The following is a 26,976-nucleotide window of genomic DNA, read 5'->3' as shown; positions in this document are numbered from 1 at the left end:
CCCTCCAGGATGCACATGTTGGTAGAGGGTGATAACATTTTAATTAAACATTTGAAATACTTGCCAAGACAGAGTTTTTTACAAAATGCAAAGGAGGAGGAGCAGGAAGCAGAGGTCAAAATGAAAGGTGTTTGAAGGTAACAGAGGGTAGGGAACCATATTCACCAAGAGAGGGGACATTTTTCTGGGTGGCTTAGTCCTGGTTCCAGAAGGTTCTAAATTACTGAAAACTATGAAATACATCATCCAAATAATAAATGTTTCAATCCTGCATTTCACCACTACCTCTGCTAATAGGAGTTAACTGTCCTGAAGATGGGTTAGATTTGCCCTGGGGTCTGTAGACCGGATGGGAAGTGTTTTCTGAATGAATAAGTTAGAAAATACACGCGTGTGCATACACAGGACTTGTTAAGGGCCCTATAAGTCCTGAGGTAAATGCAGCAGAAAAAGAAGGGATTGAGAAAGTGAAAGGGAAAGAAGAACTTATGCCTGAATATTCATGGTCTCCTTCCCACAGCTCCCCAGTGGCTTCAGGGCCTTCCATACACTGTCTGTCTGGTTCAACGTAGGCAGATGAGTATCTTCGATTCCCATTTTACAAATGAAAAAACAGACCTAGAGCCAAAGGCCGGCCAGTGGAAGACTCAGGCCAGACAGCCAAGTGCCCCTTTCCCTAGCCTGGAAGGTGATCTCAGCCTCTGCCCTCTGACCGCTGCCAACGGGGCCCCAGGGAGCCGGCCAGTCTCGCCAGACAGACAGCAGGAGCAGCCAACTGCCCGCTGAGACCACCCTGGGCCGACTGCGTGGTGTTCCCTTCAAGTCAGTGAAAGTAGCAGTGTGACGAAATACCCCAAGTCGAGGGACTTGTTGGGGTGAGGAGAAGAAGGAGCAACGTTGCAAAACTCAGTGCTGTTACATAAAAGAATCTGTTCTCATGTGTGTCAGCTGTCCCATTAGTTTTCCTCCAGGCCAGTGGTTCTCAAGGTGGGTGGGAGGTACGGGAGCATATTAACAGGTGGCTTCAATATCCAAATTGCCTGGGAACTTGGTCAATCGACATGCCAAAAGAGGACAGATAGGCACCAACACTTTGAGAATTCTGGCCCTAGGGAGCCCCTCTTCCTGGTGGGTACAACGAGTGCATGCCCTCTGAGGGATGTAGGAGAAAAGACAGTCAAGGCCACCATCACCATGCCAAGAACATAGCCACAAAGAGCCGAATGGATGTCTAGAATCAGCAGCCACATCGCTGCATTCTGCTCTTGGATTTGTGAGGTTGGGATTTGCAATCCCAGTTGATGTGAGGCCGGCCAGCTGCACGGTGGGGGACAGGCCTCCAGTAAGCTGCTTGAGTGGGGGACAAAATCGGTACCATGGACTCAGGGCAGCATTGTGACTTCCATGGGCCATGGGCGTTTATGCCTTTTAGGCCCTTTCTCCTTGAAGTAATATAAAAATTGTATTGTGTGACTACATTAGTATCAAGACAAATATATTAATATTACTTATTAAATCATTTTTTCAATGTAAGAGTTTTTTTTTTTTTTAAGAGTTTATTTATGTTTAGAGCAAGGGGAAGAGAGGGAGAGAAACATCCATGTGTGAGAGACACATCATTCAACTGCCTTTCACACAGGCCCAGTGGGGCACCAGGCCCGCAGCCCAGGCACGTGCCCTGACTGGGAAGCAAGAATCGAACTGGCAACATTTCGTTTTGCGGTACGATGCCCAGTGAATGATGCCCAGTGAATGGAGCCACACCAGTCAGTGTGAAGTTCATTCTTTGATTCTGGTTTTAAAAGAGATGAAAATATTTTGTGGCCTCTAAAAGTATTGTATTCCCTAGGTGCTGAGCCTAATGAGTACGTCAGCCTTGCATGGACATCGTACCTGAGCAAGGAAGGAATCCTGCCTTTCCCTGCTCCCCACCTGATCTCAGGGGGACCCAAGGCAGAGAAGGGTGGGTGGGGGCTGCCAAAGGGACAGCTCATGCTGCTGTCCTCCAAGAAAGCAGTTGGCCCACTCTGGAAGCAAATGCAGTAGCCACTTCTGCCCCAGACTGGCTGCAGGCCAGACAGCCGGGAGCAAGGTGAGCAGCTGTGTTTGCCTGGCCAAGGACACTCTGGCCCAGAGGGCCCAAGTCATCGCACTGCCTCCTTTCCATAGCTCTTGCACACACAGTAGATACTCACCACAGCCCTGGGAAGGAAGTGAATAAAATTCTTATACCCATTTTATGTCTGGGGAAACTGAGGTTCAGAGAACCACACCATCTGCTTGAATGGTGCTCTATAGTTTTCAAATATCTGATCTTGTTTGACCCTCACAATAGCCCTGCCAGGTGACAGACATTTCTTACTTCATTTTAAAGATGGAGGAAACGGGCAACAGTGACAAATCCATGTCATGAGGCCGGTCAGTAGGCACAAAGGCCAGGCCTGGAATAGCTGCCTTCTTAGTCTTGGTGGGAGGGTGTGGGGACCTGTCTACGGATCTAGGCTCCCAGCCTCCAACACCCACGGCCACCTGTGGGCCTGAGTCTCCCTGCCTCACTGTGTCCCTGACTCTAATCAGCCCAGTGGCTCCCAGGGACAAACAACGGCTCAGGTCAGGGTTCCCCTGGTGACCCAGGAAAAATATACAGGACGTGGCCCTCGCAGACACACAAGTGGATGGGAGAGAGGCTCATGGCCCAGGGCGTAATCAGCGCCTTTCCTGCTCGCCCAGGGCCCTGCCATGGGCTCGGCTCAGAGAGCGAGGAGCAGCGTGGGCTGATGAGGAGGCAGGAGCTCATGCAGCACATGACCAGGCTGCTCAGGACCTGTCGTTAACTACTGCCATGTAACTGGGCAACTAGCAAGCTTAACACCTCAGGGCCCACAACACTGACATTCATGGTCTTGTTTAGGAGTGTACAAAGGGTTTGGGGTTTAGATGATCTTAGCAGGCTGGCTGGTTGGGGACCCAAGTCTCTGGGCCATGGACAATGGTTGGAGATATAGACATGCACCTTCATTAGTGCTACCTCCTGCAAGAAGTTCTCCCTGACTGCTTCCCCCCCTTGGGGTTGTAGGTCCCCCTTTGGGCTTCTACAGCCCCCAGAGTACTCCTACCATGTCCCTGTTCAGTGTGTGATCATTGGCATGTAGGTAGCATCAGCCTGCTGACCATGAGTTTGACTTTGTCCCCTCTGCAGTGCCAAACTATGTGGGGGATAAACCATGACAGTAAGGTCCAGGTATAAGTGACAGAGGGGCTCAAGGAGAGAAGAACTGAGCTGTGCCTTAAGCCAGGTCCTAGAGGTGGGGCACCCAGAGCAGTGGAGGGGTGGGGGGATCCCACATAGGACAAGGACTTCCAGTGGGAAGGCTGGGGGTGTCCTTGGGGCCCTGAGGTCTAACAGTCTAGAGAGACCTGGAAGTGGGGGGACTGCTCTGCTGAGGGGCCCGGGGGGTGTCAGGCCAGAGCTACAGCGGGTACAGACGAGGCCCTTGTGCAGATGAGAAAGCAGTGTCTTGCTCTCTCAGGGACCCCCAGCCCTGCCCAGGACCTGTGAGCTGCCATGGACTCACCCCTTCAGCTGGGTTCCTTGGTGTGTTCTCTAGGGTATGTAGGGGGTGTGCACATGTGTGTGCTTGTGGGAGAGGGGGAGGGAGTGTATACGATGTGTGTGAATTTGTGCTGCAGTTTGTAAATCTCCCCAGCTGGTTGGCCTCTGCACACTGAGAGGGGGGGAAGCCGGGGTGTGAGGGTCCTGCACCCCAGAACCAGAAACACGGTTTCTTTCAGAGGAGGTCACAGTGGCTTTCACCCTGCTCCCTGGGAGCAGGGCTGATGCAGGTCCTACCACCGTAGGACAGGTATCGGTCCCTATGGGCAGAGACCGGGGCCTCTGGCCACCATATAGGAAGTACGACCCTTGAGGAGGCCTGATTCGCCTGAGGAAGGGACACCCCCACCCAGCCAGACAACAAAGGTCACACGGGGCCACCTAAGCAAGAATTGGCTTCCACTCAGAGCACTCCATGGGCCCTGTGAACCGGACTCAGTCACTGGGCAGCAGGCTTCCTTTCGGGAACCACAATCACCCACCTCCCCGCCCAGTCAGAGGCTAGGAGGGGGTTATCTCTGGAAACTGAAGCCTTGGAGGAGGAGAAGAAACTGCAAGGCTGTGTCTTTGTTTCTCCCAGTGAAGCTCAGGATTGGGCCATGGGGGGCAGGGAACCTCCCTCACCTTGTGACAAAGCTGGGCTCCTTGGTCCTGGAAGACAGTCCATGGCTCTAACCACCTGATCTGAGCTGGGTCCTCAGCTACTAACACTTGTAGGGAGAAAATGCTCCTCCAAAACTACTGCGGAAGGTAGTACAGGCTCTAGCAGGGACAGCTTGCTCTATTTTCCCTAGGCTGGCTGCACCAGGGATATGGCATTCCCCTTTGAGGACTCAGTTTTATTAGGCACATGGCCAAGGACCGTGAGAAGGCCAGGAGGGAGTTGGGACTCAGTCAGCAAGAAGAGGCTGCAAAAGCCTCGAACATTCTGCCGAAGACTGCTGCAGGATGCACATCTGTCCTCAAAGGTCTGACATGCTATCACAGAGAAGAAAGCCTGGGGGCTGGGGGTGTGGCTGGACATCGAGAGTAGATGGCAGACACCCTGATTCAAGGACAATGTGGGGGCCAGCAGATGGTGTGGCACAGGAAGAGAGACCTGCACCCCACTACACACACACACACACACACACACACACACACAGGACAAGTCCCAGCAGAAGCTGTGGCCACCCTCACAAGGTTGTCTGAGGAATCTCCCCATTGTGGTGTGAGAGTGGATTAGGAAAACCCCACAGATCCCTTCTGAGGCTCTGCTGGGGAAGCAGGGCCTCCTGGGACATTCTCTTCCAGAAAACACAAGTGTCCTCAATCCCTGGAAATCACTTAATCCTTTTTTTCCCCAGATGATGCTCCTAATACCCCAGGTTGTTAGTATGTAGAGGGAAGTTAGAGGCCACCCTCCCATTTTGCAGATGAGGAAACTGCGGCCCTTATAGGAAAGGGACCTGCCCAAGATCATAGTGGTAGAAACCTTTCTACGGGGGATCACACACAACCCTGAGTTCTTGAACAGAGGACACTGTGCTTCACCCTTTCTTGATGACTCAGCTCATTCCGACAACACTAATTAGTAGACAGGACGGTAATTCTGGGTTACCCTCCAGGATTATCAAGGTATATCCAGTCCCCTTTGCCTTTTAATTATTGTCTGTGCACTTTACAGGTTTTCTGTCCCCTCTCTTATCATAAAGCTCTTCCCACTGCTGTCAGTAGGCCTGATGTGGGCCTGAGAAACTAGACCACCAACCTTGTCAGAACTGTTTGTCACATAAGAGCAAACAGACCTTGCGTAAGGGCCAGAGGGGCACTTCTATAAACAAAGAGCACCGACTTGGCTGCATGAATGGACGTTTGGAACAACCATTTCACCTGCTCGGAAACCATTTTTGCTGACTCCGGGTCCCCTGACAACTTCCAAAAGTAGCGAATCCACCAGGTGAGCAAGGTTTTGCCAGCCTTGAAATCAAGCTGTGTCAGTTCCTGTGGCCTTCTCCATGGCCCGTGAAGCCAATGGCAGGGGGGCGGGGGCGGGGAGGGGGTCTTACCCTTGTTTTCCAGGGAGAAAAGCTGAGCCTGAGGGATGAGGCAAGCTGGGATAGGACAGGGAGTCAGGATGAATCTCGTGACCACTGGCTTGGGCACCTCCCCTCAAGGCTACAGCAGCCCTGCCGTTGTAAAAGCTGGGGAGAAAGAGAACTCGGCAGCCCTGGGCTCACAGTCACAGCACCACGCCGAGAGTCAACAGATCTGAATTCTAATCCTGATTCCACACTCACCTGCTAGGTGCCCACGGAGCTTTCTTCTTTGGGCTTCAGGAGCCCCATCTGTAAAGAAAGGATGAGTATATTTGTTTTTAAAGTGTCTTTGCTGTGATTCTTGAGGGAGGGAGGTGGGGGAGAGGGAGATGAACAGCTGCTCTGCCTGAGCCCTGCCTGGGGCCCCCAGGTGTCCTCAGCCCCCAGATTTGATCTCCCTTATGATGCACCCCTTCCCCAATCTAGTTTATCATAAGCTGATCCACCCAGGAAAGCTTTTAAATTTCAGATTAGTCAACAAAGATTCTACAGGCCTTGGGGGAAAGGCCTAACACTAATAACAGCCTCCAGATGCAAAGCTTTTTCCAGAAGCACAGGCTCTTGCCACCAGGGTTATCACCTCATTCCCAGTGAGAGGCCCACTCATGGGCCTGGGCCAGGAGTAAAACCAACATCTTTGGACTCCATGATCAACCATTTTTTAGCTACTTTTGTCTTTGGCACCTTCCGCCTATGCCCCGGGCCAGTTCCTCTGACTTCAATCCACTTCTTTCTTGTCTGGCACTAAAGGCTCCCAGGAGGCTCTGGGGGGTCCCGGTAAAGGGTAGCAAGAGGTGGGCCCTGCCATTTTTATATTGATCAGCGGAAGGCATTCCCACTTGAGAGGGACCAGGAGGAAAGGCAAAGTGATAACTGGTTGCGGACACCCACCAGTTGGACAGGCTGCCCAGCATCTGGTTCTCCCCGCTTGCCGGGCCCCTCCCCAGCCTCAGCAGGTCCAGGCTGAGGCCCCAGTCTGCTTGCGGGAGCCCCGCAAAGTTTGCAGAGCCCCAGAGCTCCTTTCCTGCAGCGACTGCACCACACTGGGGCCCGAGCTTGGCTGTCTTCCTGGGCTGCTGCCACATCGATTATTCCGGCTCCCTTTTTGCTGGAGATATCAATTTAGCGGGTTCCCAGGATGGCTGTGTTTTAACCTCTCACCCTGGTCTAGACTCCGTCGGCTCCCGCTGTCCCTGGGCCAGGAGGAGATGGAGGGCCCCCGGGTCTCTCGGGCAGGCTCTGGAGCCAGTGGATTTCCAGGAACAGATGCTGGGATCGCCCAGCGGCTCCGCGGCCCCGCCAACCTGCCTCCCTCCAAACCAGCCCGGTGAATTATTAAAGATGCAATTTCCTTTCATCTTTCCAGTAAAATCACCCCCTGTGCCGTGAGCTGCTGCCTTCCTGTCACTGGCTGGGCAGGGGCCTTGGCAGGACCCTCATTCACCCCACTCCCTCTCCCTGCCTGGGTTCTCCACTGAGGCTAGAGGGGGCTGTCCCTTCCTAAAAGGATCCAGAAAGCCTAGGAATGTTGAGAAACTGGGTGGGATGGAGGGGATTTGGAGTCAGAGTATACCCAAGCCTGCTGCTGCTTCACAGCTGAGGAACAGGAGCCCAGAGAGGGGCAGCAGGCAGCCCCAGGTAGCACAGCAAGCTGTCAGCAGAGCTGGGACTGGAACCCAGGCTCCAGTCTCCCAGCTGAGGGTTTCCCCTTCTCCAGCACCAGAACTAGCCTCTGGAGTCCCAGCAGAGCTCCCTGCACCCCTGCAAGACACCTCCCAGGACAGGAGTCTGGTCAAGCTCCTGGCTGTATCGATTAAGGTCTCCGAGCATGATTTACAGTCCACACCTCTGCTGCAGCAGGCTAGCTGCACGTAAAGCCATAATTATTACTGCCCTCCTGTCAGTACTTATCAGTGCAGTTTTTACTCTTGACTCTTGGTGATCATCGCTGAGGAGCTGGCAAGCAGGCAGCACCCCGTCATCCTGGCCAAAGCCCGCAGCTGCCGCATGGCCTGTGCCCCAAGTCCTCCTTCCCCAAAGCCTGACTCCAAACCCATCTCCTCTGAGACCCTCTCATGATCACCTCATAGAGGTCCAAATGCTCCTACTTCTCTTTTGTTCCATCCAAAGCAGAGGGCCCTCCAGACCCCGGGCAAGGGGGCAGATCCCAGCTGACCTGAGCCAGGGAAGGTGCCTGAGACCCCATCCTGTCCCCTCTCCATCAAGGACTCAGGGCCCCCTTCTCTTCCTTCTCCAAAGACTTTAAAGTGGTGAGCTGGGGCCTGGGAATTCCCACATACCCACCCTCACCCCCACCCCCGGCCAGGCTCACAGGGCCAGTGCCCCAGAAGCAGGAGCTGCTCAAATATGCCACTCAGCCAGTGGGACGGCTTTCATGCTGTGGAGGAGAGACCTCCTTTATTCATAGTCCTTTGACAAGTGACCCCAAAACCTTGGGGGTTTTGAGGAGGCCCCTGGAACACTCTGAGCACTGCTCCTGGCCACTACTCCAGCCCCACCCCCATCCCTGCAACAATCTGTGGGTGATTTTAGGAAGCCACTCCCTGGCAAGGGGTGGCAATGTTGGGGGACAAATAAGGCACCAACCCCCATGGCCAAGATATTTTGATCTTTTCGGGGCCCCAGACCTCTCTGAGAATTTATAAAAAGATAGTCTAGAAAAACAATCACACACTTATAGATGTCTACTCTAATTTCAGAAGTCTTTCAAGTCTATCCTTCAGTTCCCTATGGGTCTCCAGGCCCTGGTTAAGGACATCAGAGCCTCTGACACAAAGGAAGCAAGCCCAAAATGGTTTTAGATGGCAGGAATTAGCTAGAATCTCAACACCCAGAAGGTGCTGGATAATCCTGGGATGGATGAATGCATTTCTTACCTGGCTGTGATGTGGGCAGTAAGAATGGGGGGCTAAGGGTCAAGAACCTGGAGTTCTGGCCTCCACCATAAACAACTTTGGGACCCAAGGTTTTGTTTCTTCATTCAAGGTGTATCATCACCTCCCCACTCTGTGCCAAGCATGGGCATCTGGTGAGGAATAGAAGAGACATGTAGACATGTTCCGCACCCTTGTATCACTTAGAGTCTGCAGAGCACAAGAAAATTAACAAGTAAACACAGAAATAAATACATACTTTTATGACATGGACAAGGATTCTGGCTAACCCTCTGGAGCTTCAGTTTCCTCATCTGTGAAATGGAGATAACTCTAGTTATTTGCTGGTGCTTCTAAGAGGAAGAAATAAGACAACTTGTGCTAAGTGCTACATGCCGAGCCTGGCACAGTACAGCTCACTATGTGGAAGACTTGTGGGGGGGAGCTGCTCAACAGAGAAGCAGGCCTGGCCTCTTGGGGTACTTGATGGAAAGCAGACCGCCACCATCCTGGCCAGCCCAGACTCAGGTTGAGAGGGCAGCCAGCCCAGGGGCATCCTCTGGTCATGAACATGATTATAGCAGTCAAGCCCCACACAGACAGTAAGCAGGTGAATAGGGGAAGGGAAAGATTCCATGCAGGGCCCATGACAGTCAGCCTCTTGGAAAGTCAAGTTGAAGCAATGAACTAGAATTGCATCTTTGCAGGAGTGGGTTTTTGGTTTATGTAGATATTTACTTCTGGCTACTGTAGAATAGTTATCTCACACCAACTCTCCCACCAAGAACTAAAAAAAAAAAATGGATAAAATTTATTTTAAAAATTTGTTTGAAGGTATTAGAGGAGTCTAGAGGCCATAATCCTGGAGAGGAGAGAAGTCCAGAGAAATGAGCTCAGCATTTGCCCTTATTTCCCCCAAGCAGTAGTTGTGAAATTGAGACTATGAGCAAATAGTAGAGACTGAGTTTTGTAATCATAGGGGGGTAAGGAAGAAAAGGGGACTTATGTATCACCAAGGAGGGACCTTCATTTGTTTGGTTTTTGTGTTGTTTTGTTTTGAAAAAAGGCTTTCAGTTGGAACCCTTGAAGAGCAAATCAGAAATAGATCAGTCTTCATAAATATTGAAACCCACTTCAAGTAAAGTTAAATCCAGATTGGATTAAGCTGCTTGTACTCTAACTACCTTCTGGAAGTAAGAATAATTCCTCTCTGGATCATTCAGAGCCTCAGATTATCTCTACAAATTTTCCATACACAATGTCTGGCACTCAGTAAAGTTTACCAGGCATACCAGGAGACAAGACCATATGACTGAAACCGGGAGGGAAAAACCAAACAAATAATATAGCAAGAGACCCAGAGGAGATTCAAATACTAGCATGGAAAATAACAGACTTTGAGACTTCTGGCCAAGATGAAGGCGTAGGTAGACACGTTGCATCTCCCGCATAACTAAGAAGAAATTACAAATATCTCAAAACTAAAAAGAAACAAAAAACAGAAGTTCCAGAAAATTGAACTGCATGGAAGTCCAACAAACGAAGAAATACTCATCCAGACAGGCAAGAGGGATGTAGCCGGGGCGGAGATGACACAGTGTGGTGGCAGTGGTGGCAGGGCAATGGTTGTGGCCACAAAAAGTGCAGTCATACATTTTAAAAGTAGGGAGGGAAACCTGGAAAGCAATCCCAGCCCCAGACCAGACTGTGAAGCTCACAGTTCCAGTGCTGGGGAAAATAGAACCTCACTGCTTCTGACTATGAAAACCAGTGGTGGTTGGGGCAGAGGAAGAAACTGCCAGTCTCTCAGCAGAGGCAACTTGTTTAAAGGGTCCCCATGTTACAGAAACAGGGGAGTCCAAAAATCCCCGGAGTTTGCGGCTGGGGGATGTGGAGAAGGAAGCAGCTTTCGGAATGCCTCCACACGCCTGAGGCTGATGGCTGGTGTCTTTCATTATGCAGAATTGCTTGGATGCTTCCAAGGCCTCAGGTGGTTGGGAGGAGTCTTGAACCAGGGGACGGTATGGAAAGCACACAGAGCCTACGTGGGGTTCTGTGAATGGTCAGAACTGTTGGCAACACCCACTGCGTCAGAGGACGCAGTCAGGGATATATAGGCAGCTGCGAACACTTTGTGGGGGGGGCGCGCTCTGGGGCTGTCTCCCTCGCTGGCGGGTGTTCGCAGGGGTGCTCTGGAGAAGGAGAGGAAATCCATGCAGTTTACAGAAAGAAGACAGTTTGCAAGGAGGCTGAGAATCCCGGCGGTTTTGTATTGAGAGCTGAAGGACACCACAGCACAGAAAGGACCTCCCCAATCAGATTGAATGATTGGCAGCTGCTGGTAAAGCTGAACTGTGTTTGGGAAGTAGGGAAACGGTGTTTCTGACCTTCCTAAAACTGGCTAGGTTTGGTAGGTGGAGGCAAGGATATGTGTAACTGTTAAATAAACAATTTTCTTTTCACTCAACAGGTATTAAGAGTTGTAATTCTGGCGGAGGGCAATCAGACCCCTACCTAACGAGTCCATGGGTTTGTTTTCAATTGGAGCAGCCCAGGGGTTCTGTAACACCCACAGTCCTAGAATATCCACAAATTCACCTTCTCTGGGAACCATCAACAAACAACAGTTAAAGGGATGCCAGTCGCATACAAGAAGTGGGAAAAATGCCTGGAAAAGGGATGAGTGCTGGGCAAGCGGTATTGTTCCCTCTCAGATTCCCTCCCCCACATACAGTGCCACAATGTGGTGAAACAGGCCTCCCCGTACTGATGAATACCTAAGGCTCCACCCCTTACAACATAACAGGTGCAACAGCTCTGCCTAAAATACAGGCAAACACAGAAAGCTGTCAAGTTGAGGAGACATAGAAGTATGGTCCAAAAGGTGGGGCAGAGAAAGGTTCCAGTGGAAGAACTGAATGACAGGGAGATAATCAACCTAAGAGATGCAGAGTTCAAAACACGGGTGATAATTATGTCCACAGACTTGACAGACAAGATTAAGTACAACAAACGCATAAGAGAAGAAGTGAAGTCTGTGCTAAGTGAAACAAAGGAAAACCCACATGAAACCAGTGGTGAAGGGAAGGAAAACATGGTTTAAATCAACAAATTGGAACATAAGGAAGAAATAAACAGTCAACCAGTACAAAATGAGGAAACAAGAAGTGAAGAAAAGGAAGAGAGGCTTAGGAACCTCTGGGACAACTTTAAACATGCCAACATCTGAATCATAGGGGTGCCAGAAGAAGAGGAAAAGCAAGAAATTGAAAACTTATTTGAAAAAATAATGAAGGAAAGCTTCCCTAATTTGGTGAAGGAAATAGACATACAAGTCCAGGAAGCACAGAGAGTTCCAAACAAGCTAGACCCAAAGAGGATCACGCCAAGACATATCATAATTAAAATGCTAAAGGTTAAAGATAAAGAAAGAATCTTAAAGCAGCAAGGGGAAAGCATAGAGTTACCTACAAAGGAGTTCCCATAAGATTGTCAGTTAATTTCTCAAAAGGAACTTTGCAGGTAAGAAGGGACGGGCAAGAAGTATTCAAAGTGATCTACAACCAAGATTACTCAATCCGGCAAAGCTATAATTTAGAATGGAAGGACAGATGAAGTGCTTCCCAGACAAGGTAAAGCTAAAGGAGTTCATCATCACCAAGGCATTGTTACATGAAATGTTAAAGGGACTTATTTAAGAAAAAGAGGATCAAAACTATGAACATTAAAATGATGACAAACAACTAGCAACAACAGAATCTAAAAACAAAAAGAAACAAAAAACCATAAACAAACTAAGCAAACAACCAGAACAGGAACAGAATCATAGGTTACCAGCTGGGAGGGGTAAGGGGGAGAAATGGGGAAATGGTTCAGGGATTAAGAAGCATAACTGGTAAGTACAAAACAGGGGGGAATTAAGAATAATACAGGAAAGGGTGAAGCCAAAGAACTTATATACATGACCCATGGACATGAACTAAGGGGGGTGAGATTGCTGGAGGGAAGGGGGATACTGGGTGGAGGGAGCAAAGGGAAAAGAAGTTAGGACAACTGTAACAGCATAATAAAATGCACTTAAAAATAAAATAAAATAATAAGTTATTAAATGGAAATTCTAGAATGAAAACTATGATAATCACAACTGACAATGAAATGAATAGATTCAATGCAGCTAACTGAGGATTAGTGAACTAGAAAACAGGACAGTATAAAATATGGAGCATTGAAGCACAATGAAAAAATTGATAACAAATAAAATCAAGTCATATGAAATCTTACTTTTTTTAATACCTAAATTTACCCCCATAAAGCACAGTATACATGGTTTGTATGTGCAGTACTCCATATCAGTGACTTTCAACTGGTGTGCCACAAGAATTTTTAAAACCTGCAGTACCTGACTATTTAGTCAGGGCACTGACCTCTTTTTCTTAGATTGTGAAACCAGAAAAAAAAGGAAAAGAAAAAGAAAACAGCCAACATAACATTAACTGTCCAGTGTGAATGATTCAAAATTGTACCTATTTTTTTGTAAGATTGATAAAGAATATATGTTTTTGGTGGCTGCAGAATTTTAATAATTAGGTTTTGTGTGCCATGAAATGAAAAAGGTTTAAAATCGCTGCTCTATAGTGTAGTGTTTCTGTTTCTGTGGGTAATATATGTGATAATGGACAGTGTATAATAAAGAGTTCAAATGTAAAACTTATAACATTTAATTGCATAAGAGATAAGAAGCTGGAAGTGCCATGCACTAAATAGGCATGTGATAAGACTCCATGGTGTATCAGATTAGGGGAGAGAGATCGGGCTTCGGAACCTGCTGCCTAAATCCCAACTCCATCTCTTAAAATGTGTATCCCTCCACCAAAATCACATTACCTCTCTGAGTTTGTTTGTCATCTGTAAAAATGGTGACATGTTGTCATGAGGATTAAGGGAGACGGTATATGTACGTGATACCCAGAAAGCACTTAATAAGTGATTGGGACAAATGGCTGTTTAGATTGTCAGGAGCTGACTTCCCTTGGACCTCTCTCCACCACAGGAGCTGTCACTTGATTTTACATCCCCCACCCCATTGATTGCAGTCAAAACAAAAACAGAAACCTTCAGCTCCCCTACCCCCCCTGAGAGAAGCATCTGATCTATTCATTTGCGCCTTGTAAGTCCATCATGGAAGGTCTGCTTTCAGAAGGAGCAGCACAGAGAGGGGGTGCTCCTTCCTGTCCCTTGACTCACAACACATGGGTGACCTCCCCAACTCCCACTTGTGGCCCTCACCCCACCTACCACTCTTAGTCACTAGCCTTCTTTCAGTTCTGTAGCCTGCCAATCTCCTTCCCATGTCAGGGCCTTTTTACACACAGTTCCATGCGCCTGGATGCGCTTATCCATGCTCTTCTCCCATCCTACTCCTGCTCATCCTTCAGGTCTCAGACCAAATATCACATCTCATAGGTGCTTTCCCTGAGGGTCCTGTCTTAACTGTGTTCCCCTTCATGACAACTACTACTATACTTAGAAGTCATTCACTTGTCTATTTTCTTATCTCTTGTCTATACATTGAGTCTACTGATTAAAACAGTTCCTAAGAATCCCTGAATAGTATCATTGCTATTAGTTTCAGACTAGAAGCATCATCCTTCATTCATTCATTCACAAAATGTTTATTGAGCACTTACTCTGTGCTGGGCACGGTGAAGGCAGTAGGAGTACAGGATGAGCAAAATAAGACAAAGTCCCTGTTTCATGGATCTGGGAAGACACAGATACAGACAAATATAAAACCTGTTGGAGGTGCTAAGCGAAGCTGAGAAAAAGACATCTGTCTGCAAAAGGAATGTAAAAAGAGGAGAGAAGCAAGTTTTTATGCGGAAGACACCAAGACCTTTCTGATAAGGTGACATTTAAGCAAAATGTTGAAAGAAAGGATGGTACTGGCTATGAGAATATGGGGGGGTGGGGGGGTGAGCCTTCCAGAACTTTAGAAAGGGGTTTGTTATGCTTGGGAAATTGTGTTTGTGCTTATTTTGTTTCCAAAGCAAATTGTCTCTATGATTTAATAATAGAAATCAAAAGCCTTGCGCCCTGGCTGCACGGCTCAGTTGGTTGGAGTATTGTCCTGTGCCCCAAAAGGTAGTGGGTTTGATCTCTGGTTCAGGCACACACTTAGGTTTCAGGGTCGATCCCCAGTCAGGGCGCGTACGGGGGCAACCAACTGGTGTTTCTCTCTCTCTCCATCTTTCTCTAAAATCAATAAACATATCCTCAGGTGAGGATTAAAAAATACATTTGAAATCAAAAGTCAACATTAGAGAAGTAGTTAGTAAATGGAATACTATGCAGTTATTAAAGTACTTAAAAGAATATTTAAAGATGTAGGAAAATGTTCATAACCAATAGTTGACTCGTAAGCTATATTTATTCAAGTGCCATTTTGTGAAGAAGAAAAAATATGTGTAGAAACCTTTGAAGGCATAAGTACCAAAATGTTGACAGTGTTTATTAATGAATAAGGGAAGTATGGTTAACTTTTGCGTTTTCTTCTTTTTTACTTTTCTACTGCCTCAGGCTTTTTGCATTGAGCACATTCCATACTGATTTTGTAACTAGAAAATGTTATTAAATCCACCTACCTCTCCCCAATACATATTTATTTGTGCCTTGGTGTGTATCGAGTGCCTTCTTTGTGCCAGACACTCTGAGGGGAACCTCCTAGTAGCAATGAACAAATAGTATTGCATCGAAGCCGGCCACATATTGCAGTGAGTGCCCCAAAGGGCCCAGAAGAAGGGTGAAAGGTACCACTCGCATGGTGGAAAGACAGAAACTACAGGGGGCTCCAGAGGAAGTTGTGGGGATGAGAGAGAGTTCTCGTTCTCTTTCCTCCGTGAAGTATGAGGCGAAGTCATCGACTGAGAGTGGGCCGGGGGTGGGAGGTTTCGGGGAAGTAGGAAGCCTTGAAGGACAGCAAATTTCCCGAGAAAGCACCACAGGCTTTCCAGACAGCGGTGAGTCTCCTTGGAGGTCTGGGATGCACCCAGTGAGCCCAGCTTGAGGGCTTTCTTGGGCCAAGTTCAACTCTTGTGTAAATAATTGGGTTCAGCTAAGACTGTGATTCTCTAAATGGACACAAGAAAAAGAGAAAGAAACTAAAAATAATGGTCAAGAAATGAGGGTCAATGGGTAGTTAGAGACCTGGAGGATAGAAGGGGTGGTCAGAGAGAGGGAGCCTAGAGACCAGGTTTCTGAGGTGGTGCAGTTTTTGGTGGTGACAAGAGTCAGGTACCCACTGTGGAAAACAGGATGGAGTTTCCTCAAAAAACTAAAAAGGAACTGCCTTTTGATTCAATAATTCCATTGCTGGGATTATACCCGAAGAATCCTGAAATCCCAATTCAAAAGAACTCATGCACCCCTATGTTCATAGCAGCACTATTTACAATAGCCAAGTGCTGGAAACAGCCTAAGTGCCCATCTGTAGATGAGTGGATCAAAAAACTGTGCGACATTTACACAATGGAATACTATGCAGCAGAAAGAAAGAAGGAATTCCTACCTTTTGCGACAACATGGATGGAACTGGAGAGTATTATGCTTAGCGAATGACAAACACCATATGATCTCACCTAATATAGGAACCTAATGAACAAAACAAACAAACGAGCAAAATAGAATGAGAGGCATGGAAACAAGGAACAGACTTGACCAGAGGAAAGGGCGGAGGGGAGAAGGGGGAAAGAAGGGGAAGGGTCTAGTCAAGGAACAAGTATAAATGACCCATGGACATGGACAATGGGGTGGGAACTGACTCTGGGAGCGGGGGGAGGTGGGCAGTGCAGGGGAGAGCAGGGGTGGGGGGCGGCGAATAGGACAACTGTAACAGAACAACAATTTTTAAAAATGGAAAGGGAGAAAAAGTCCAGCTGTGCCCCTTCTGGGAGGATGAGCGTGCTGATGGGGAGGCACTCAAGGAACTGAGACTTGGACAATGGTCACCCACATGGAAAGTCCCAAGGGTCTGGTGACAGAGCCAACATCCCCAGGAATGAAAGGGAGTGACCAGGACCAGGAAGTCAACAGGTAACAGCCAGGAGGTGGCAGAGAGAAGAGAGTGTGTCACCCAGCAGGGTGAGCGTCAGAAAGAGCTGGGGTTTCAAAAGGAGGAGGAAGGAGACATGTGAGCAGAAATGGGGCCCACCCCCTGCTGGTTCTGAGGTAGATGCTTTGCACAAGGGGGGCTTCATGGGCAGCAGAGTCCTCAGGGAGCCAGAACATCCGTATGATGTTGAGGTTCAGACTGCAGGTGTATTTATGGTCAGGGGTCTCAGGCTGCAGAGGGCGAAAGGCTGTCAGAGCAAGGATGTCAAGAAGAGTAAAAGCCCTGGTAGAAATGGCTAGTCCTGGAGAGCTGGACTCCTTTCAGGGCGGAGAGAAAGAGAGAAGCAAAGGAATTAGAAGAAATTAGCCCCAATCCAAGTTCAGGGTGCAGGGTAGGGATGGGGTTTGTGAGGGTTGACTGCATGGGGGGTGGGCAGCATGAGTCATCACTACGGGCTCTTTAGGGGCTCCACTTCCTGGCCATGGGGGAGTCTTAAGGGTCACCAGGAGCAATGGAGGACTTGAGTCCTGCAGCAGACTCTGGGAGAATAGGGCATGGAAGCAGGGGCTGGGGGCCCCCACATCCCAAGAGAAGGAGACGGTGTGGGCAGCCTTCCCCTCTCTCCAGGAGGCCCGTTGGCCCCAAGAAGGCTGCGAATGGCAGCCCTGACTCACTGGCCCCGGACCACATCCCCCCTTCCCAGGCATTCCAGTGCATTTTAGTGCAGTGCTGGACTTGTTAAAAGAGTAAATTTAGCTTTTATAAGGAGAAGCAGCCAGGCTTGGTCCGGGAGGCTGAGGCGGGGCAGGGGGTTCCATGCCAACCCCCAGCCTGCCAAGGAAGGGGTCCCCTGGCCCCTTCCTCACCTGCCACCCTGCCTCATTCCCCCAGTGAGAGCTGAGGGTAGGTGGAGGTGAGGGAGTGAGGACAAGGTCACTTCCACAAGGTCCCAGGAGCCGCGCATCTGTGTGAGAACAACCTCCCGCTCCTCTCTGGCAGACGTGCTGCTGCTCACAGGGTGGCCAGGCGTGTCTTAGAGTGACTGCAGAGAAACCCAGAGGGCCAGGCCCCATCCTCCCCGCTGTGCGAGTCATTGTCCTGGGACATCCCCTCCCACAATAGGAGTGTGCATAAATGAAAATGGGGAAGGGGCTGGGAAGTGTGGGAGGGCCCTGGGTCACAGCCCCCAAGTGATATGCAGGGAGGAAAGGTCAGGAGGAGGCACCCCAGGCCATTGTGAAGGCGGCCAAAGCCAGCGACCAGGAGCCACATGCCTCCCAGCACTGGGCCTGACTCAGTGTCCCTGTCTGCAGGCTGCGCAGTCATGAGTCCAGTAACAGCCGCCAGGGCCCTGGGTCAGTCCTGCTCCTGTAATCCACCCCGACCTCGCTCCTTATTCCTGTGAGGCCACAGGCACATACATCGGCCTCTCTACACCTGCATTTCCTTGGCTGTAAAGCAGCCCCCTCGGGACAGTTGTGAGGAGCCAGGTACTACCGGAGCAGACACTTGCCGGGACCTGGTGCTTAGCACGTAGGTACCCTTTAGCCCCTGAGGCTGACACAGGAGTTCACAATTAGGAAAAGAAACTAGCCACCCAGGATCCACCATGCTGACAATGGACCCACAGACTTCTCTCTCATTCTCTCCCATTTCCTCTCCTCCTTCCTTCCTTCCTTCCTTCCTACAATCCTCCTCACCTCCTGTCAGAGCATCCCTGAGACTGACAACCCCCTCCTCTAGGAAGCCTTCCTGGTATTCAGCCACACAGCCCTCTCCCTCCTCCTTGGAATTCCATTGCCTGAGAATCCTACCTCCCAGAAGGAGACCTGAATCCCAGCTCAGCACAGAGCTCCCCAGGGGCCTGTCTGCCCTCTGCCTCCGCCAGCACCGGCTGAGCACGCAGGAGTCCCTGGATTGATGAGCAATTCCCCAGAATGCCGAGCCACAGCCTGCTGCTGTGGAGGCGGAGAGAGACTATTTATGTGTCCTGATTCTATTAATTAAGCTTATCGCCTGTCTGCTCTGCCTCCTGAGCCTGCATAAGTGTTCCAGGCTGCTCTCTGCACGCACATTAACGCAGAGCAGGTGAGCAGGACTGGACAGCTAGCTGAGGCCTGGGCAACACCCCACCCCCACCCCCACCCCCGGAAAGCAGCGCCACCAGGCAGGCGGCATCAGCCTCAGGGACTCAACCTGCCAGCCCCAAGGGCACAGGGTCTGGGGAAGATGGGCCCCACCTCTCTAAGAGGTCTGCCCCATCGAGCCCCATCCGAGTTCTAGGGTCCCCTGTGCACCAGAGGTGGAGCCAGGGATGCTGGAGGGACTCGGATGGGGAGTGGGAGGAAAGCCTGCATGCCTTATGCCCAGCCTGGGAAGGGCCTGGCCCGCCATGGCCTCCCCCAGCGCTGGAGCTGACCCCAAATTCCCGCAGCCCACGTGGATGCGTCCCCGCGTCGGTTCCCAGGCCAGCAGGGCTGGCCCATCCATCTCCATGGTCTCCCCTCTCTGGCCTTCCCTCTACCCGTCGCCCCCACCCACCTGCTGGCTGGGCACGGGCAACCCCGCCCCCACCCCGCTCTCCCCTCTCTGCTGACCTAGGTCCCAGATGCGCTGCTGCCCAGAGCTGCCACCTGCCTGCCTCATGTAAGGAGTGCCCCACTTGCCCCTGCTGCCTACTTCCCAGACCCCCAGGGCCATGCCCACCCCACTCCACCCACGCGGGAAATGTGAGACTCAAACAGCCACAATGGTTTCAGTCCTGGACCTTTCGTGGTTCTCCCTATTGTTTTGTTTTTTGGTGCCCCCCCCCCAAATGGCGTTGTTCACTGCGAAACATCTCAGCAGCCAGGCTCGTTCCTCTGTTCACCTGAACCACTCCAGCAGCTTTCACAGAGGATCAGGGGAGCCCAAGCAAGGCTGTTTTCTGGGCAGTCCTCCCTCCCTCCCTCTGGCCCCTTTCAAGGTGGCTTCCTTAGCTGTGGGCCTCCCCCTCTCCACCCTGCTGTGGCTCCTGCTCCCAGACACCCAGCTTAGCTCAGTTTCCCGAGCGTCTGCCTTGCTGCCCATTGAATGAATAAGTAGACGAATGCATGGGGGCAATTACATCAACAAAGAGTTGGCACATTGCCTAGGCCCTAGTAGAAGGGAACACATTAAGCCTTAAGTCAAAGTAATGAAACAGCAGAGAATTGGGGGTGGGGGTGGGCAGGGATGGCAGGTGACTGAGATACTTGTGGGACATGGAGTGGGGAGCAGCGGCCTTCTGGTGGAGCAGGTATCACAGTGCCCAAGTACGGGTTTCCAGGCCTAAAACCACCTTGCAGTGGAGCACCTGGCTGATGCTTCACAAGTTCTGGATCTGCCTGGAAGGTCCCCCCAGATAGGCCCAGTGGCAGTGCACCTGTCCTCGTGGGGGATGCTATGAGGGTAGGATCCATTTCAGCATTTCATATTATATTATTTTATCCCATCAGAACCCTGTGAGGCAGGCCTGACTAGCCCCATTTTACAGGTGAAAATTTACAGGCTCAGGAAATTTACCCAAAGAGCACTCTGGCAGAATGTGGTTGAGTCAGGCTTTGAACCCAGACCCCATCTCACGCCAAAGCCCCTTCTCTTTCCTCAGGACTGCCTGGCTCTTTGCCTCAAATACAGTCCTCTTACCCATGGTCCCTCCCTCTGACCTTGGAGGGTAGTGAGAGGTAGCTGTATGTGCCACAGGGTCTGTGGTTCTCCCCAGCGGATGCTTAGAGAACCCCCGGGTGGAAGTTGGGATCCCTGGGGTGACATCTCAACTAGGCTGCCAGTAGTTCTGTGACCTTCCATCTCTGCCATCTCTTAAAATCAACAAGTGACCATGCTGGCAAACACACACACCTTTCCCTCTGGGCTAGGTGGAGTTGTTATTTCTTTAGCTGCCCACCTGGGGCCCACAATGTGACAAAAAAGGACCCTTCCCAGACCCAGAAGGCCCAGCCCATGTGCTGGCGAGTGCAGCGGTCCCAGGGAGGACCCACAGATTCCTCAACTGTCATGTCACTCAGGCCAGTCCTGAAGAGCCAGTTTTGAATATTAACCTTCACCTCATTCCTTCTTACTAGACCCCAGGCTACAGGCCCACAGGCTGAGGAGTACAAGCAGATGGACGGTGTGGGGTGCATCAGAGGAATGGGGGGGAGGAGTACGAGCAGTGAGATCACCTGGCTCTAAACCCCAGCTCTGTAGGACCTGGGCGACCACCTAACTCCATTGACCCCCATTTTCTCATCTGTGAAGTAAATATTTACATATACAGCACTCTGGGTTTTTTAATGGTTTCAGAAGACTAAATGAGATGTGGAACATAACGCATTTTGCACCAGACCTGGTGCGTAGTAAGCGGTCAGTGAAAGTCAGGCATTAGCAGGTGAACGCAGCTGCAGAGCGGGCCTTGGCCCAGCCACACCTCGGGGCCCACCAGGAGCAGAAATCGGGCTGAAAGGACCTGGCACCATGTCTGAGAAGTGCACTGAGGACAAGCTCACCAGGGGCATGGTGAGAAGGCACCTCCTGGGATCCCCTGTCACCCCTAACTCCTTACGTCACACTTTGATGCCTCAGTCCCACCAACTGGGACCCTGGGGCTCCCTGGGCTCTCTGAGGGCTGCTCTCGCCCCAGGAGCACACCTGGACCACACCTCCGCTGGCCAGGTGCACACACACAGACACACTCTTGCCGGGAGCCCAGTGCAGAGTTCGGCCTGGAGGTTGACAGGTGTGTGCGTGGTCCCCTCCCTGGGCAGGGGTAGGTGCCAGCATGGTCATGGTGGAGGGTAGGAGCACATTTCCAGACGGCCCTGCCAGTCCTCACCATGTTCCAGCTTGTTGACACAGTGATGGCATAATTACAGTTTCAATCACAGATTAATAATAAGTCATTTTTGCAAACAAGGAGGCAGGTCTGCACTGGAAAGGGCCCCAAAGGGCCTGTCGCCTTTGCTATCTGAGGCTGCTGGCCGCTGTTTGATGTTTTCCACAGAGTGGAGACTTTCCTAAAGACAATCGTAGCAACAGCAGCTTACCTAGGTAATAATACCCCTGAAGGACGCACTGGCCTCCGGATGGAAGGAGGGGGTGTGTGTGTGTGTGAGCCTAGATCTGGCTGAGTGCTTACAGGTGCTGGTTTGTGTGTGTTTGAGATGTTCACGGGTGAGCAGGGGTGTCTCTTTGGAGTGTGGTTCCCATGTTACATTCGCAGTGCCCAGAGGGACCCACCCCCACGGAGAGGCTGAGGCCCCTCTCCCCACCCTCCTCCATACCCAGGGGGTTGTGCTGAGAGACTGGGAGAAACAGAGGAGTCTCTGGACCCCAAAGTGCCCCTCAAGAGAACTTAGGGATGTGACAGGCCCCAGGCCAGCCCTGCACCCCATGGAGACTCCAGGGAGGGCTGAGAACCTGCCCGGATGGCTCTGTTCCGAGTGGGGTTGGCGAGGAGCTAATAATAACAACAGTGACAATAACAACCATCTATGTGTGTTCGGAGCTTTCTTCTCTCCTGTTCTCTTTTATCTTGGTGATCTCATTTGATCCTCACAACCACCCTGAAGGGAGGGAGAGCGAGCCTCCTGACTCCCACTGGCCCCCGTGCAAATGGGCTCAAGAAGAAAGGGGACCTGCTCAGGTGGCACAAGTGGGTATCAGAGGCTCAGGCGTTCCTGTGGATTCAGCAGAACCCTGGACCTCTGCCTGGGCCTCATAAAGGCCTCCCTGTGGCCCTCGCCTTCTCCATGGCAGCCTGTGCCCCAGGGCTAAGAGGCAGGCAGGGTTCAAAAGTCAGGTTGACATTTTCCAAATTCCCTTTGGAGCCAAAGGGATCCAGCACCCGAGGAGAGGACAATACGGTTCTACAGACTGAGGTCCCAAGAGTTCGACAAGGCTGGGCTGGGCCCAGGCCAACCTCTGCACCCCCAGACCAGTCCTGTTTGTGTGCCTGAATCTGACCCCTCATAGGACAGGGACCTGGTGAGCTCATTCCCCAGGGCCACGCCTGGCCCAGGTGTTTAACAACCCTGAGGGTGTGGTCCTGCCCAGGCGGCTGCCTTCCTGGCACCCCAGAAAAGAGCAAAGAGCACCAGAGGAGGTGAAGGGGCTGAGATGGAGGCAGAGGGGAGGTGCTCCTACACGGCTGGCCTCCTGCAACCCAGCCCTGCCCTGTCCCCATGGGGGCTCTTCCCTGTCCCAGGTACCTTGCATGCCTGAGGGTCCAGCCTGGTGTTTGCTCCACTGGCAAAGGGGCCTCCTAGTTGTTCTTCCTGCTGGGCTGTCTGTCTGCTGTGGAGTTCAGAGCAATTGGAGGCAACACAAGTGGTGGGAAGGCTCTGGGAGGCAGATGGACAGTGCACTTCTCAGCTGGGGAGACAGGTGAAGCATCATTTGGAAGCAAGGAATGAATCAGGCCAGGGCCCAGCCCGGGCAGCCCCATGGAGCCTCTGTCTGCACCCCCAACCCCAGCCTGGAAGACAGCAGCTGGAGCCCAAGGTCAAACCCTGCCTAAGGAGCCCCGCCCAGAGCCCCTGCATGGGAAGGCCTGCAGGGCTGGGACATAACCAAGCCCCTTCTCTCCTAGGAGCAGACCTGGGTTCCCCAGACTTCCACTCAAACCCTTCAAAGTCTCCAGAATAAAGAGCTACATTGTCTCTAACCTCGTGCCCAAGGCCCCTCACAAGATGACCCCCATCCACCCCTCTAACCACACTACACATCTCTGGAATGTACCTTCTCAGGGTCTTTGCCCAAGTCCCCAGCACCACCACCATCACCACCACAGCATGGTCAATGCCTTCTTCCTCCTCCCCTCTACCTTTCCAGAGCTTGGCCAGCTTTCAAAGCATTACTCAAACCCCTGAGTCCTTCTGACACACCAGGCAGTATCTGGCATGGAGCACGCTCAGTGAGCATTTCCCGATGAACAAATGAATGAGTGGCCGAGAAACAAATGCCCAGCCAGCTGGCCATGAACCTTAGCTGATGGCTCTGTCCTCTCAGCCCTTGGGGAGGAACTTTAAGTGTCTGAGCTTTTCTCTCTGTAAAGTTAAGCACCAGAAGTTAGGTTTGGGGGTTGCAGTGGGGTCTGACCCCTCCTCCCCGTGTCGCTGGGTGCTCCAGCACACCCAAGAGCACCCATGGGGTCTCCAGATGCACATTCTGGTTAAATGACCTGATAATAGGAAGATTTGGTCAAGCCAGTGATCGAATTTTTTTTTCATACACAGTCTTTTCCCATCTTAATACTCACCGAGTGTATTAGAAATGTTCTTCTATCTTTGACCTCTGGGTTTCTTTTTTGTTTGTTTTACTTTTTGTTTTTGCCTCTGTTGCCTGATTGTAATATTGTAATAACAGCAGATAAGAATTATTGCGTGCTTCCTCTGGGCAAGCCCTGTTCTAAGTGCACTGCGTATATTAACTCATTTAGTTCTATTTAACCCTCTGAGCCAGGAGTTCTGAGTTGGGGTTGATTTTGCCCCTGGGGGACATTGGGCAGAGTCAGGAGACATTCTGGTTGTCACAGCTAGGGTCGGGGTGTACTTCTGGGGTGCACACAGGACTGGCCCCCACAACACGGCGCCTAACATCAATAGTGGTAAGTTGGAAAACATTGCTCTACGTCTTAGAGTCTAAGATATTGTCTGTGATCATCATGTATTTTACCACTGAGAAAACTGAGGCCCAGAGACATTAAGTAACTTTCCCAAGGCCACCCAGCTACTTAGCAGGTGGTTTTAAACCAAGCGGTCTGGGGCCACAGTCCCTGCTTTTGGCAGCTCACTTAACCCTGTGCCCAGAATCCCCTTCTTTGTGGGGAGCTCAATCTGCCTGCCTACAACAATGAAGTCACCTCTCAGTCGGAGGGAGGAGTGGTCACATTGGGATCAGCTGAGGGTCCCAGAGCATTTAGTCACATCCACCACCGCTGAGAACCTGTGACATCCTGTGCCACGCCTGCCCCAGTCTTGCAGGTCACACTGATGACCTTCTCTGAATGGGGCCACAGAGCCACGCATGATGCCTAGCCATGCCCCTCCCCACCCCACCCCCACCCCCACTTCTCCACCTCACCACGCTCAGGGCCCTAAACAGTTGGGCCTTACTCACCCTTCTGTGGTTTGGCCTATGACTTAAAGGAGACAGGGATTGAGTGATGTATTTGAAGCTAGGGGCTGTCAGGATGCCTCCAGGCTCTAGGAGCCTGGTCCGAGGAGGAAGCAGCAATTGAAAAGAGGAACCTACAGGGTCCTTCCAGTCAGCAGGCAGAACGAAGAGGCCCTGTGCAGAGTAGGGAGATGCCAGGACTGGCCCTGCCATCTCAGGATGCAGCCCCTGCTTGGCCAGGCCTCCAGCCACTCTCCCACTTGTGAGACAGTTGGCCAGAGTGAAGGTCCCAGGCTGGAACCAGATGCAGAGAAAGACAGCTGGTACAATGAGAACTCTCCCCACTAACTGACCCATTGCTTTTTGGGGGGAGGTAGCAGGAAGGGAGGCACCCTTCCCTCCCCCCATCCAATCTGATGAGCAGGGCCTTGCACAATCCAAGGGTCCCCAAGATATCCTGCTGCCCATTCCCTGCCTGCTAGAGAGACATGGTGGGGGAGGGAGGGACTGGTGGCAAAGGAGACACAGGCTAAAACAAAGCAGTCCTCAAAGGGATGTGAAAATGAGAGGAAGCCATGAGATGAAAGATGCAAACCCAGGGAAGACACCCAGCCCAGGGGTAGGAGTAAGGCTGCTCCCTGTAGGAACCCCTTTCAGACAGACAGGCCTCCACTGGGCCCTCAGCCGGGCCCCTCCCAGACCTCTGAAGGATGCCCATTTCCCAGGAACCTCGGCCTCCCTGGAATCTTGCTCCGGCCTCACAGCCAAGCAGAGGGAGCCAGCCGGTCTGCTTCCATTGCAAATGGTCAGCTCCTCCAGTCGCTCTGATGTTCCTCACCGACTCGCAAGTCTTCTCTTCCTGAAGTTAAATAGCTCCCTCTCGCCTGTGCAAAAGGCCCTCCTCTTAGGACATATTTAAAGAAAAGGGAAGAGATAGCAAAAGCAATAATGAAGAGTATATTATATACTTTTGTACTTTATCTCATTCATCCTCACAGCATGCTCATTGCTCTATACCAAGCACCTCTCACAGTGCTGAGCACCATGATCATTTGATTGAAAATCAGTGTGCAATTCAAAAATGAAATTAAGACAATTCCATTTACAATGGCATCAAAGAAATGAAATACCTAGAAATAAATTTAACAGAAGGAATGCAACACTTACACTCTGAAACTATAAAATTTAGAAAGACATTAAAGAAGATCTAGATAATTAGGAAAACATCTGTGTTCGTGGATCTAGATACCTAATGTTAAGATGGCAATAGTCCCCAAACTGACCTACAGACTCCGTGCAATCCCTCTCAGAAACCTAGGTGACATCTTTGTAGAAATTGGTAAGCTGATACTAAAATTGAGATGGGATTGCAAGGGACCCAGAACAGCCAAGACAATCCTGAAAAGGAAGAACAAAGCAGAACTCATACTTTCCGATTTCAAAATTTGCTGCAAAACAACTGTAATCAAGACATTGTGAAGCTAAACATATAGATTAATGAGATAGAACGGAGGCTCCAGGAATAAACTCATACATCTAGACTTGAATGATTTTTGACAAGGGTGTTTGCAACAGATGGTACTGGGACAACTGGATTTCTACACACTAAAGAAGGCATTTGGACCCTTACCTTATACCAAATATAAGAATCCTTCAAAATGGGCCAAAGACCTAAGTATAAGAGTTAAAACTACAAAACTCTTAGAAGAAACTTAGAGGTACATCTTTACGACCTGGGATTTGACAAAATATTCTTAGATATGACACCAAAAGCATGAGCAATGAAAGAAAAACTCGATACATTGAACTTCAACAAAATTAAAATTTTTGTGCATAAAAGGACACCATCAAGAAAATGAAAATGGCCCTGGCTGGTGTGGCTCAGTGGATTGAGTGCCGGCCTGTGAACCTAGGGGTCTCTGGTTCAGTTCCCGGTCAGGGCACATGCCTGGGTTGCAGGCCAGGTCCCCAGTTGGGGACATGGAAGAGGCAACCAATCAATGTTTCTCTCCCTCTCAATAAATAAGTAAATAAAAACCTTTAAAATTAAAAAAAAAAAAGAAAGTGAAAACACAGCCCACAGAATAGGAGAAAATATTTGCAAATTGTAGCTCTGATAAGGAATATGTGTCAATAATATGTAAAGAACTC

The 26,976-nt window shown here is 50.5% G+C and overlaps 1 long non-coding RNA gene across 1 annotated transcript; it reads right to left on the bottom strand.

Annotated features, from left to right (window-relative positions):
- Positions 1-5,892: 5,892 nt before the first annotated feature.
- Positions 5,893-23,023, bottom strand: LOC150002581 (uncharacterized). Its single transcript, XR_016512692.1, has 3 exons — positions 22,920-23,023; positions 8,845-8,899; positions 5,893-5,940 (listed from the first exon to the last, which is right to left on the bottom strand). It is a non-coding gene; the product is annotated as an uncharacterized LOC150002581 (long non-coding RNA).
- Positions 23,024-26,976: the final 3,953 nt, after the last annotated feature.

The sequence above is a fragment of the Furipterus horrens genome, unplaced genomic scaffold (genome assembly GCF_987537825.1).
Source record: "Furipterus horrens unplaced genomic scaffold, mFurHor1.1.pri manual_scaffold_8, whole genome shotgun sequence".
Lineage (NCBI taxonomy): Eukaryota > Metazoa > Chordata > Mammalia > Chiroptera > Furipteridae > Furipterus > Furipterus horrens.
The sequence above is the reverse complement of the archived record's forward strand: the minus strand, read 5'-3'. Positions and strand labels throughout refer to the sequence as shown.